The 13,480-nt window shown below is 39.6% G+C and overlaps 1 long non-coding RNA gene across 1 annotated transcript in view; it reads left to right on the forward strand.

Moving 5' to 3' along the window:
• Positions 1-1,622: 1,622 nt before the first annotated feature.
• The window catches only part of LOC136358479 (uncharacterized), a 34,245-nt gene continuing 22,387 nt past the window's right edge, over positions 1,623-13,480 (forward strand). The window contains exons 1-2 of the long non-coding RNA XR_010743116.1: positions 1,623-2,236; positions 12,008-12,220. This is a non-coding gene — a long non-coding RNA (uncharacterized lncRNA). The remainder of the gene's footprint in view (positions 2,237-12,007; positions 12,221-13,480) is intronic.

The following is a 13,480-nucleotide window of genomic DNA, read 5'->3' on the forward strand; positions in this document are numbered from 1 at the left end:
CTTTATATCTCACACATATTAGAGAGGATGGGAACACCCACCTATGGGTTCTCAAACCACTCTTGGCAGTGGGAGATGTTCTTTACCTCTTGGTGTTCTTTACTGCCTGCAAAAAGCATGTTCTCATTCTGTCCCTTTACTCCACTCTGATGAGACCCCACTGGAGTACTGAGTTCAGCTCTGGGGTTCTCAGTGCAAGAAAGATGTGGATCTGTTGGAGCAAGTCCAGAGGAGGCCACCAAATTGATTAGAGTGATGGAGCACCTCTCCTATGAGCAAAGGCTGAGAGAATTTGGTTTGCTCATTCTGGAGAAGAGAAGGTTTTGGGGTGACCTAACTGTGGCCTTCCAGTACCTGGATGGAGCCTACAGGAAAGATGGAGAAGGACTTTTTACAAGAGCCTGTAGTGACAGGATATGGGGGAATGGAGTCAAACTGAAAGGCTATAGGTTTAGATTAAATAATAGGAAGAAGTTCTTTGCTGTGAGGGTGGTGAGGAACTGGAACAGATTGCCCAGAGCCTGTAAGTGTTCAAGATCAGGCTGGACAGAGCTCCTGAGAAACCTAGTCTAGGGGAAGGTGTCCCTGCCCATGGCAGGAGGGTTGGAATGAGATGGTCTTGTAGAGTCCCTTCCAACCCAAACCATTCCATGACTCTGTGATTACCTCTCTCAGCTTAGAGACCTGAAGCTCCTGCTATGTATTTAGAGTTGGTCACCCACAATTGCTGGTTTGTTCATTGAATCTTGTCTGAGATGCTTTAAAAGTAGTATCCTATCATCTAAATTAATTACCTAAGAGAAGGTGTTGGTAGGGAACAATTTCCTTGTTTAGGTTTTGTTCCTTTGCCTTCTTTTCAACATTGTTGCTTTCTCTGGGATTATAGAACAATCCAAATTAACTTTCACCATTATTTGCCATTGCTAAATGCAAAATAGATTACTTGGAGACTCTTATATCTCTATTTCTTTTTCTTGAATCATACCACGAAATCAAGCAAACAAATTAGTTCTTCTGACACACATACCATTGTCAACCCAAATGCATTCAGTCTTCTTGTTGTTGTTGTTTTGTCTTCTTTTCTGGAGGGTGATTTAGGCCATTCCTTTCCTCAAGAAATGCGAGTGTGTGTGTGTAATGGAAATGCTGACAGACCCTTAACTATAACAGCACGAAAGGCGCCACTAAAATAACAGTGGAACAGATGCTGTCACCACTGCCCCTGGTGGGGAAAGAAGATGAAACAGAAGGGCATTAGAGTTGGTGGATGGCAAATTAATCCTATTGTACTAGCAGCTGCAACCACCAAGATGCTTGCATTCATGCTTAGACACTTCCAGTACACCAAGCTCTAGTAGGGGTGGTTGGAAAGGATGAGGCAATGAAAGGTCACTGGAGCTGTTTATATCTGAACAAGAACAACAGCAATAACCATAAAAAATGTTGGTGCATGTTCTCTACTGTGACTAGGCTCTTTTTACTGTGGCAACCCAATCCATCAATCTGGTATTTTGAGACTCTCAGTATTTCTCGAATGCTGAAGTACAATGCCAATGTAATTTTTTTTTTCCCCTGCACCCAAGCTTCCATATGCTCAAACTCTGATTTTAGGTCTCTTTTTTATGCTTATATTAGCAGGGAAAAAAATCACTGTTATTTTTAAACAGTGAGTAAGAAAGTTATAATTTTCATTCCTAAGACAATCTGGTTGATTTTGTGGGGGTGTTGCAGAAATTGAAACTCAGAAAGACCTGTGGCCTTAAATGGTTGGATTAAAAAAAGAAATCTTGTTTCCAATGAAGTGGATGGTGTAAATCAGAATTTTAGGGGCTCAATTTATCTCTACAGGATTTTTTTTTTTTGGTGAAAACTTGTTGAAGGGAGCTGTGCAAACAATAGCTTGTGTAAGCCAAAGCTGGCATCTAGCAATTCTTAATGTCTGAATGAAAGTGCTTTTTTTCTCCCCCCTTCACAGTACGTGTTGCCAAGAAAACAAGGAGTAGTTGCTTTAAGCATTTACAAATGGTAATGCACCAACAGCTGGTCTCAATCCAACTGAGCTATTGTAGGGGTATTAAAAAGACAGGCCAGAGTTTGAGATCTACTGCCAACCTCCCTTGCGGAGTTAGGGAACATTTTACTTGGAAAAAAAGGTCTTCTCTTCCTGCAGAGATCCACGGCTGTATTCTCCTGCAGAGCCTGAGCCCTGCCTGGCAGAGTAGGCAAAAATACATCGGTAGGCCAAATGCTTCATTGACATGAAAGTGTAGAACCTAATAGGTCTCCAGCTAGATTATTTGTCTCTGTCTAATATTATAGTCTTCATCTGTGTTTTTCACATTTTGTTTGTTAGATGAATAGTTCATTCATGTGGCTATATTTGTATAAATTTTCTTGCTTTCCTAGAAAAATCTTTCAACTAAGTGAATATAATACCAGTATTAAGGAAATGAAGTTAATTATTCTGAATTTAAGGATTGTTCTTAGGGGGGTTTAATCTGAAAGACTTTACTGCTTTCTGCAAAAAGCACTTAAAATCTTTACTCCATTCAGCAGGAATTGCAAAATATTATTTGACTTCTAGGTTTGTAGGTAACTATAATACTTTTTTTGAATATAATTACAGATGAACTATGTTTACAGCAAATATCCAGATTTACAGAGATAGCAATAAAAAATATTATTTTTCATGCTAAGGGCCTCTGCTATTAGCAGTACGTTTCATATATGCTAGCTTTTCTGAATAGAAATGCTATGCTTGGCTTTTCCCTGAAAGATAAATGAACCCATTTGTTGATGTGGCACACTTGAGCTGGACATTTATGTGAAATAAAAGGGACCAAATTAATTGTAAAACAAAACACCCCCCTCCAACGAAAACAGGCAAACAGACCCTCATATGGGCAAATATGAAAAAGATACCTTTTTCTTTCTTTCTAGGGAAATTTGCATTTCAAGGGTGTTCACAGAGAGTGGCACAATGCCCACTTGTTTAGGTTTGTGTGTGTGTGTGTGTTTATTTACTTTTTTACAATCATATGGCTTGGTTCTGTTTTCCAGATCTTGTCCGAGAGCTGCTATTCGAAATAAAAATGTTTGTATCCATTTCCTCATTAATCATTGTAATACAACCTGCTGCAGCTAAATGACAAAACAGATGCAACGATGAAAATTAAAAGTGATGGATACTTATCTTTGGCTATAAAAGCTGCTAACAATTTAGAGAACTAGAGTGCCTTTTGGAGCTAGAATGTGGCAAATGAGAGAACAATAATAGGGCTAAAGAGTTTACTGTTTGTAAACCAGATAACTGTGGGGAGGCTGCATTTCTGTCTAGCACCTGTTTTATGTGGTTTGTCTTTTCTATTGAGTAAGATCAAGTGAGGTATTATTTTAAAGTCTGATATGTACAGCATTGTTGGAACTGGATGTAACCTAACCCCAACAAAACTGCTGGAAACATGACCTTGCTTTTGTATGATGTTTTGAACTTGAAAATAGGCCTCTTTCTTTTTCTCTACCACACACACTGGCTTGTCTTGTGAGCTTTTTGCTGCAAAATGGGGTCCTTTTCCCTAATGAGAGCAGACCTATCCTGACACGAAATATGCTTTTGAGATGTCACACTCTAAATCTGAATTCATTACTTTTTTTTGCGAAATGCCATTTTGTGGGGGTACTCACCCTGAAAGGTGTAAAAATACAAGGCTTAGAGTCTTACAGTGAAAATATTTATGGCAGCTCCCTTGGGAACTCCATTCTTGTACACAGTAAGAAGTATTCTCTCATTCATTTCTATCTGCTCTCCTGCTGCAGCTGGGACTCTTACAGGTTGTTCTATGATATCCTGTGCCTGTGATTTGGCTGTATGCTTCCAAAATGCTTATATACAACTCTGAAGTTACAATCAAAACCTTAAGGTGCATGCAGTGGTTGTCCTGCATGAATATTTTTAAGTGCACAAGGAAGTGTTTTCATGTATGAGGAAGATGTACAAATGCTTCACATTCACCCATATTGAGAGAGTTAGAACAAAGGTCTCTGGGATCACAGAATATTCTGGGTTGGAAGGAACCCATTTGGATCATCAAATTCCAACTCCTGACTCTGCACAGGACACCCCCAATAGTCACACCATGGGTCTGAGAGCATTGTCCAAACACCTCTTGAGCTCTGTCAGGCTTGGTGCTGTGACCACTGCCCTGGAGAGCCTGTGCCAGTGCCCAACCATCCTCTGGGTGAAGAACCTTTTCCTGATATCCATCCTAAACCTCTCCTGACACAGCTCCAGGACATTGCCTCAGGTGCTCTCACAAGGCACCACAGCAAAGAGATCAGTGTCTGCCTCTCCTCTTCCCCTCATGAGGAAGTTGTAACTGCAATGAGGTCTCCCCTCAGTCTCCTCCAGGTGGAACAAGATAAATGTGGCTTCCCCCACTAGATCCTACAGCATATTCATAGCTCTTTGGACACTCTCTAATAGCTTTACATACTTCTTACCTTGTGGCACTCAAAGCCACACACAGGACTTGAGGTGAGGCTGCACTTTTTTCCTCTTATGAGACACTCTGTGCTGACAGGGCATAAAAAGCAGTGTGACAATACAAGTTCTGTTCATTGCTCATGCTCTGTTTCAGATGTAACTTCTCTCAATATATTATATCCATGTGAACTCAAGTTTCTCTTGAAAATGTAAATGGAACAAAGACTGTGATTTCTCCATTTTCTTCTATCATGATTTGTTCATTGCCTTTAATGATTTCTTTCTTTGGAAATAGAAGTGTTGCCTTGCAATGCAGACAAACTAAAGTGAGGAAGGGTGAAGCAGCTTAGAACATTTTTAACAGGCCTGGAAACCATTTTCTCCAGATCATTAGTTGGAATCCACCATGGGGAATCTAAGATGGTGAGTATCTGCTTGTCAGTAAGGAAGAAGTGATATCAGATACTGAGCAGGAAAGAAGAGAATGATGCGCATGGGAAATTATAAATAGGAAGTGGCAAAAGATAACAGGAGCAGAAAGCATCTTCTTTTACTTCGTCATCTGTCACTAGGCATCTTACACTCTTTTGATTCCTTTCAGATTAGTTCTGAAGTTGCTTATTTCTCTATGAATCAACTGTGATCTGTTTGAAACATGCTGATGGTCTTACTCCTGACTGCAAAACCAGAAAATTCTGCCTAGAAGCAAGAAAGAGAGCATCCATCTGGATGTGCAGCAACTGTACCTGTGAATGAAGAGTGAAACAGGCCCTCACATTTGAATTTAACTTCTGTGGATAAGCCCACCTGCCATGGGATCCCACATGCCTGCAGTGAGAGATGGCAAAATACCAGACTTCTTCGCATTCCCATTGTGTCAAATCATGCCTGCAGGCCTGTGTCAGCAAGCACCTGTGGTGCCATAGTCTGGGGTACACTCAAGCTTGGCTCCAGTATCTCTCTGGGAAAAGAGTGCCTGCTCTTCTCGTAAGCAGCACTGCCTTCCCTTGGGTGTAGTCAGAGAGAAAATCCCAGTACTCAGTGAAGCCTGCCCGATGTTAGCTGGTAGTGGATAGAAGCGGCTTCCCTGCTGGAAGCTGCAGCATTCAGATCCTGCTCCATGAACTGAGAGCTAATGGCTTTGTTTTCCCGTGCATGACAGAAGGAGCACCTAAGTCATGCCATGGTGTCCTTAAATCTTAGTGTATTTATCACAGTTGAGTCAACTTTGTGCACTAAACCATGGCTCACTTGCTATCAACCAGTCCTGATGTGAGCTGGTTTCTTCATTCACACTGTTGAACTACAAATCTGCTAATTCAGGTATTATGGTGTGAAGTATTCCTATGGGTTGATTATTTATCTTATTTCTTAAAGAAAGTCCAAACTAAATGCATCTTACTGGCACTCTCAGGAACCATCCTGTTTACAGCATCTTCTTATCCTTAATCCCATAATTTCTGATTACCTTGTACAAGCAACAGCAGTTGCTTGAAAAGAAATCCAGAGCTGTGTTTTCTTCAGATTCAGCAGCAAATTGGAGCTGAGTGTCCTGACTTTTAGAGCTTTTGTCCCTGCACAAGATATATTTTTGAGGACAGAGAACATCTCTGTTATGTGAGTACATGCTTGGCATAAGAGACACCCCAGATTTACTGGTCAGCTTTGAAAAGAGCCATAACATAAAGCAATAACAGCATCACTTTCTGAAAATTTAGAGGCATCCCAAAGATTTACCCTCTAAGATATCAGCAATAAGGACTTTAGAAACTTTCTAAACTTCTGACTGCATTGTATTTAATAGTCTCTCACAGACTTATTTCTCCATTAATTTTTCTAATACCTTTTAGATCTCATTTATACTTCTGGCTTTCACAATACCCTGTGACAGCAAATATCAGAATTTTTGTTGCATGAAGAATAATTTTTTAAAATAATTTTTTTCTATGTGTTAATTTCATTGAGTGCCCCCAACTCTTTGTATTAACATAATTATTCCCTGTTCACCTTCTTACTATCATTCATGCTTTTGTAAACTTTATCACATCTCTCTTTTGCTGTTTTCCAGTCTGATGAGCTACAGTCTTATTTCTCACTGCAAAAAATCTCTCCTGTGCCTATGGTCAGCTTCATAACATTTCTGTACATTCTGTGTTCTGAGATAGAGACTAGAAGTATTCAAGATCCAGGTGGGCTGTGGATTTATGCAGCAAGATGGATTTTTTTTTTTTTTCATTTTGTTTTTCTCTCATTTTCTCTCCTAGCAATTCCTAAAAGCCCCTCTGGGCATTTCTGACAGCAATTGGCACTGAGGTGACCTTTTATAATTATTCAAAGTGACTCCAAAATCTCTCTCCTGAGCAGTGATGATCACTGTATACCTATAACTAGAGTTCTATTTCCCCATGTGTGTTAGTTGCCATTTGCCACCACTGAGTCTCATCTTAGCTCATGACATCCTTCAGCAGCTCTTCACAATTATCTCCAGCTCTGGCTGTTCTGAGCACTGCTGTATTGTCAGAAAACTTTGTCACCTCCCTTGTACTGCTTCCCCAGGTTGTTTATGAATGTAGTGTAGAGCATGCTTGAAACCTTTTTTCATTGGTAAAACTAATTGTACAGCTTGATTTCTGCCATTAATTTCTTATTCTGGGAATGCTTGGCTTCACAGCTAGTGAAGATGTTCACACTGTTTTGACCTGGTACTGTCTTAGTCCATATGCTCATTGAACACTTCAAAAAAATCGTGAGGCATGACTCCTTTTTGCAGAAACTGTTGGATCTTTCCCCAAAACATCAAATTTATTTGTGTTTACTAATTTTATTCATTATATTGGTTTCTAGCAATTTATCTGTTACAGAGGTCAGGTTTCCTAATCTCTCATTCTCTCAATCATCTATGGAGCCCTTAGGAAAAAAAAATATTTTCATATTTTTTCTTATTCTTTCTTCAGATACTGGGGCAGAATTGTGGTCTCTGTTACAGGCCCCCGTCAGTAACTTAGTAACATATTTGTTTTGGATCTCTTCAATATGTATTTTAGAATCCAAGCGACTGCTTAATATTCATTTACTGATTTATTCTAAGGACTGTTCAACTCATATTTTATTTCCAGTTTAATCTTCTATTTCACTTTCTTTAATAATTTTACATGAGCTTAGTATGAGCTACTGGGGGCCCTCTGAAGGCCTGGGAAACAGGAGGTGTTGTCCCCAATAAATTGGGAATGTTCTAGGCTCTTTCTGGATATCTGTGCTTTAAGAGTAGTGATTACTGCAACTACTTTATTACTCTAGGGAAGGTCTCCTGTCAGCATTTCTGGGGGGATTTTGTAACCTCTCATTTTGCTTGTGCTTTTCAGGAGAAATTGCCTGTATCACAAAATGTAGTTTTGTCTGTTTTCTAAACACTTCAGTGGGGGCTAGAACATAATCTGTTACTTTTTGCTCATTTTTCATCATGGATTTTGCTTTTAATTTTAATGTCTGTGGTTTTTTTGAACACTGCTGGAGAAACCAGTGTATTTTTTCATCAAACATTTCTCCAAGAAGTGATGAGTATATCCTATTTTGGAGTTTAATTCTGTTCTTCCTCTAGGCTGTCTTTACAGAATTATTAACTATCTCTCTGTGGTTTAGGATAGAGCTCATTTAAATAAACAAGAGATCTTCACTGTTATGTGTTTTATATTTGTTTACATTGCACTGGTGTGAGATGGATCCCTCTCCAAGTGTGCAAGGGGATTTTTACACCTCACTGGTATTCCACTCTTGGGCTGCATCTTTGCAAATGTAACATTACAGGATGAAAAGTAAATTTTTGAAACAAATTCCCCATTAGTTTCAACTTGGCTTCTAGAATTATTTTCACTCCTAAGCAAATTCCACTAGGATTCAAATCAGCTCTACACAATTTCCAGCATCATCATCCTGATCTTCCTGCTTCATTTAGGAATCTTAATGAAAATGCAATTGGCTGCTCCTCATCCATATAGACAGGACCTAATCATCCTGAAGACACATCTTTTGGCAGACCACCTGATCTAAGTAAATCAGGATGTCTCTGATGGTGGTGAACTGATGATCCATGTTTTTAGATTGATCGAATATCTGCTTATAACTGTACTTTACATCAAGGAAAGTAACTTTGTAACATACTCTTAAAACGTGATGAATATTGCCAAATAGTTTTATGTTATTAAGGATTTCTAAAATTTTCCCCTGCATGTGACTTATTTTGAATACAAGAATACAAGTTCAGACATTCTGTACTGAGTACATCAGCCACATGTCTTGGGCCAGTCTCTCACTAGATAAAAATGGATGGTGAAAAGCCTGCATATTTTTAAAAATTATTATTCTTTGTAATTTTTAAAATTTTTATTCCTCAAGTATTTGATCTTAGATCAAGCTTGCACAACTTACAATATCATAGCCCACACTTTAAGTCCTTGTCATACCCCATGGCAGTTAAAGACTAAGAGAATATCACCCCTCATTAGTTTTTCTGTTCTGCAATAAGGCCTATGTAAATAAGTGAAACATTTCTGTTTCTTCGGATTTCTTTACTAAATGTTTCTTATGTTTATCAGTGCTGAAAGGAATGTTTTGACTATCAAATGAGCAATTTTTTATGCAACCTTTTTTGCAGCCCCAAATGACAGAAAGGAAATGCTTCCAGCTGTGGTCCAGTGCTACATAAAAATATAAATCTCAGGCTGCTATGAAAAGAACTTCTCTGCCTACAAGTTTAATCTCAAACTTGTTTGGGCTTCCCCAAAGCTTCTTCAGAGCCTGTAAACAGGTCCTCTCTTGCTTTGAAATTGGTCTTTCTAATCTTGGTAATTTACACATTCAACTCCTGACAAGAGCTCAAGAATCAAATCTGGCTATGATCTAAGGGATTCTCTGCCAGTAACTCTGAGACTTATTTAAAAGTAGGCAAGACTGTTTGTCTTCATACAGACATAGGAATGAGGAGGCATTGAAATTAAGTGATTTACAAGGGAAAATTCTGGTGATAATATTGATATTCATAGTTTCCTGGCTTTCGGTCCTGTAATTGGATCTGTAAGCAATTCTTCCTCTGTCCTGTAGTTGTGCTATCCTGACTAAAAAAGAGGCCAAACTGTGAGCCTGAATATCAACATCCCCAGAAGTCAGGAAGTAGCCTGTAGATTCTCTCTTAAATACCTTCAGTGTGAAGTAAAATACATACAAATCTCTGACTAGTAGTTTGAGGTTTTATTTTCTCTACTAGTTTCTATTTATACTATTTTTTTGGTCTACATCTCAACTGTTGTTTGTGGGTCTGGAGAGGAGCTGGAAGAAGTGAATAGTAGAATAGTCACCAACCAGTGACTGACAGTTGTGATGAGAAAAATTCTGATGATAGCTCTTCAGCTGGGCAGCCTTGGAGGAAAAACAGATGAAATCACTTTGGCTAAAATGGATGTCTGTAGCTTCATTAAATCTCTCACAAAGAAACAAACCCTTGCCTGATAGTTTATACAAAGACAGGAACAGCCAGAATGCCAAGAGAAAGCTCAGTCCAGACCAACACTTCAATGGCATTTCAGTGCAAAATTGCAGATTTCCTCCTTGTGCTGCAAGAATCAAGAGCAATACAAAGTCTCAGGCTTAGAATATTTTTAAAGTACATTTTTCCCCTATTACAGTCAGCTTAAACTCAAACATGAGGCGAATGCCGGATTTGAGAGTGCAGCTTTCAGAGAGCAGTGAATCTGGCATCCACACAGTGCATTGTGCTGCCAGTCCTTTTTGATGTAGCAACTCGTGTGCTTCCTCCTGCCTTACGAGCTGGGGCTCTCTGTGCCATGATGTCGCTGTTGTGACAATGATATCGCCAGTTGCTTGCACCATCCCATCCTTTTTGATTTGGAGTTATAAGAAACAGCAGATTGGAAAAAAACAAGTAAATGTCAATGCTCTGGACTTGAAATTAATCCTTTCTTCTGAGGATCTCATTGCACTTTTTATATTTATACAATATTCCTGGGAATTACAGAATTAGATGTTCTATCTCACAAATATGAGGCACCACAGGTTGAGCAGGTTGCCTGGGAGAATACCTGAAAAGTTTTGACTTCAAGAACAGATTCACCCACACTGTGTGCTAGCCAAATAGCTTTTCTTGTCCAGAAGTTCTCTGAGCTGGGGCCTGATGAGTCCGAATTATGAATCCAGTAAAATAGCTTTTACTGTTGCAGAACAGCTTTTAAGGGGAAAGCAGCTGCCTTTGATCAATGTGAGACTAACGATTAGGAGCTTAGGACCTTTGAAAATCAGGACATCTGCTAGTGTATAACATCCTGTGCTCAAATACCGATTACACTGGCTTGGGATCTCTAACTCAGCTGTGGAACACTTCCTGTGTGCTCTAACAGTGATAAATGCTCTAACAAGAGGTTAGAAAAATACTTCTACTACATATCCTTTCTGAACCTGGATATCTCATTTGTCTCTGTGGTTCCTCATGGATTCAACCCTTCCATCATGCTGGCTTTTTCTACTGTTATTTACAGACTTTGTTCTTCTCTAAGCTACTGGTTACTTACTGTTCCACATGATCTACCTGTTGGGCTTTGTATTTCTGTTTTCCTTATTTGATAATTCCTCTCCCTCCTTCCTTCTCCCTGTGCAGTTTCGTTGTCTGGTCCTTCCTTTGCTTTTGTGACTTTCCACCTCTTTTTTGTGCTGTGCACCTCTTCACTCCTCCCTGCCTTCTCCCTGGATATATCCTGCACCTTCAACCTGTCTCCTGAGGAAGGCTGGGCCGTGGTGATGGCACATTCCTTACAGAACCTCACAGTTACTCAGATGTCTGGCAAAGTCTCCTTAAGTGTGCTGAGGAGAAAGTTGAGGAAGTTACTGGAGCAGCAGGAGATCTCTTTGAGCAGAAAGTTGGAGGTCAACTAACTAATATCTGTAGTTATGTGGTAACAGATACCTGCAAGCTCTGTGTCTTGTGAGAACACCCACTGACCCCCAGCTAAACTGTTTTGGATTCTCATACTTCCAATGTGCAGCAGCCCAGAAAGTGGGTTAGGCAAAGTATTTTGCAAAATGTTCTGAATAAATGAACTTAGCAAATAAACTTTTATATAATTGGCATATAATATAATATATTATATTTTGTATAATTTGTATAATTAGCAAATAAATATAATTTGTATAATTAGCAAATAAACTTTTCCACCAGCTTGCTCGTAACACACCATTTCCATGCAGTGGTTTCTGGGGTCAGCTGCAAAAGTAGTCATTTCACTTGAACCTGCTCTTGATAAGCTTTTTTCTCTGATTAATATTATGGTCTTTTCTCTGGTCCCTGGTCACTGTCCTTTCTCAGTACAGCCTGTTGGCTTGGATGGTATTTGCAGGGCTGCATATAAACACCTGTGCTAACCTATTAGCTTAGGTAGGGAAAGCAGTTTTTACAGATCACTGTGTTACCTTTCCAGGGCGAACAATTGTCTTGCTCTTTCTTTTTTTGTTCTTTTACAGATGTGTTTACCTTGGAAACTGTTTCTTGTGCCTGTACTTGAGCACTGAGAGTTATCTTGAGTATTTCTTCTTAGGGAACTACTGTTCCCATCCTTGTCTCCACACCCATCTTCTTTCAGGCTGTTCTAATGGCTGGCTTCATATTTCTCTTCCTTCAAAACTCCTCTGAGAATTCACTTCAAAGACTCTTATAAATGACAACTTCAATGATAGGTGAAGTAATTAAGCTACTAATAAGAGTAATTAATAAAAAAACCTAAACCATGTTTTCTATTCTGAAAACTGGCCACAATCAGACAAACTATTTGTTGATTTTCTTCCTGTGTTTCTATGTTGTCCATTCTTGTCTCATCTAATCTACATCATGGCTGAGTCCATGCTTACTTCTGTGTATTTTTGTGTATTATTAATGCGCATGGGAGTCCTGATAATACAGCATGTACATGTGATTTGGAAAATGTATGCATGTGAATGTTGCCTTCCAACTGAACTAGATCCAGAGAGAGAGACATGGGAGGCAGATCTTCTGCTCCCGCAGCTAGTGTGTATATGCAAAGCACCAGACTGAAGGAGCATCTATATTACTGCTTGCTCAAAGCAGCAGAGACTCTGTCATACATAATACAGAGACATCATTACTAATATAAAACACTGCTGGGGAGAAGGGACACATGGGCGGGCCAAGATGGCAGATGGCTTTTAGTGGCATGCTGCTTTCAGTTCTTCTACCTTTGTAATTTGTGCAATTTAAAGCTTTTGGTTACTGTTTTTAGTCTGCTGTCCATTGGCCCTTGTGGGAGTTTTTGTTGTTGTGTGAGAGTGCAGTGTATTTTTAGTGAGGGCCACAGCCAATCATAAGTGCTGTGTTCTCCTGGTGACTGGTGTTACAAAGGCAGCCTAGTCAAGAATAGCTTTTATGATCAGCTGGTTTGCTGAAGAATTGATGAAAATAGCAGTTGTCCCAGCCATAGAAACTCTGTTCTCTTCTACTGCAAGGGTTTTGTGGTTGTTCTGTAAGGCACTAGTACTGAGGTGGAAAACTCTTTGGCAGCTAAAGAGAGCATAAAATATACCTCTACGAGAGGCAGTTTAAGTGGGGAGAGGGATGCATGAGAGCATCTTCCCTCATTTGCATAGTGATGGAAAAATCCTGTGAGGGGGCAGGAAAATGAAGGAGCCAAGGGGCCCTTCCTGTGCTTTAGAAATGGTGTTTAGGAAATTTGGGGTTCCTTCTGGCCCTGTTGTGTGGCTTTTCCCTATAGTGGAAGCACAGAAGTGCTTTTAAGGAGGTGACTGCGGAAAGGAGAACTGGAAATGGTGGAAATTTTGTGAGGCACCCTCTCTTCTGCTCTAATTTCTAGACTGAATAAATTATAAAAAGCTCGGGGAAGGTTTCATGGAAGCTTCTGAAAGAAGACCAAGATGCAAAGCCTGCTATTTGGATCTCTCTCTCTTTTTTTTTTTTTTTTTTCC

This window comes from Sylvia atricapilla, chromosome 3, assembly GCF_009819655.1.
Source record: "Sylvia atricapilla isolate bSylAtr1 chromosome 3, bSylAtr1.pri, whole genome shotgun sequence".
NCBI lineage: Eukaryota > Metazoa > Chordata > Aves > Passeriformes > Sylviidae > Sylvia > Sylvia atricapilla.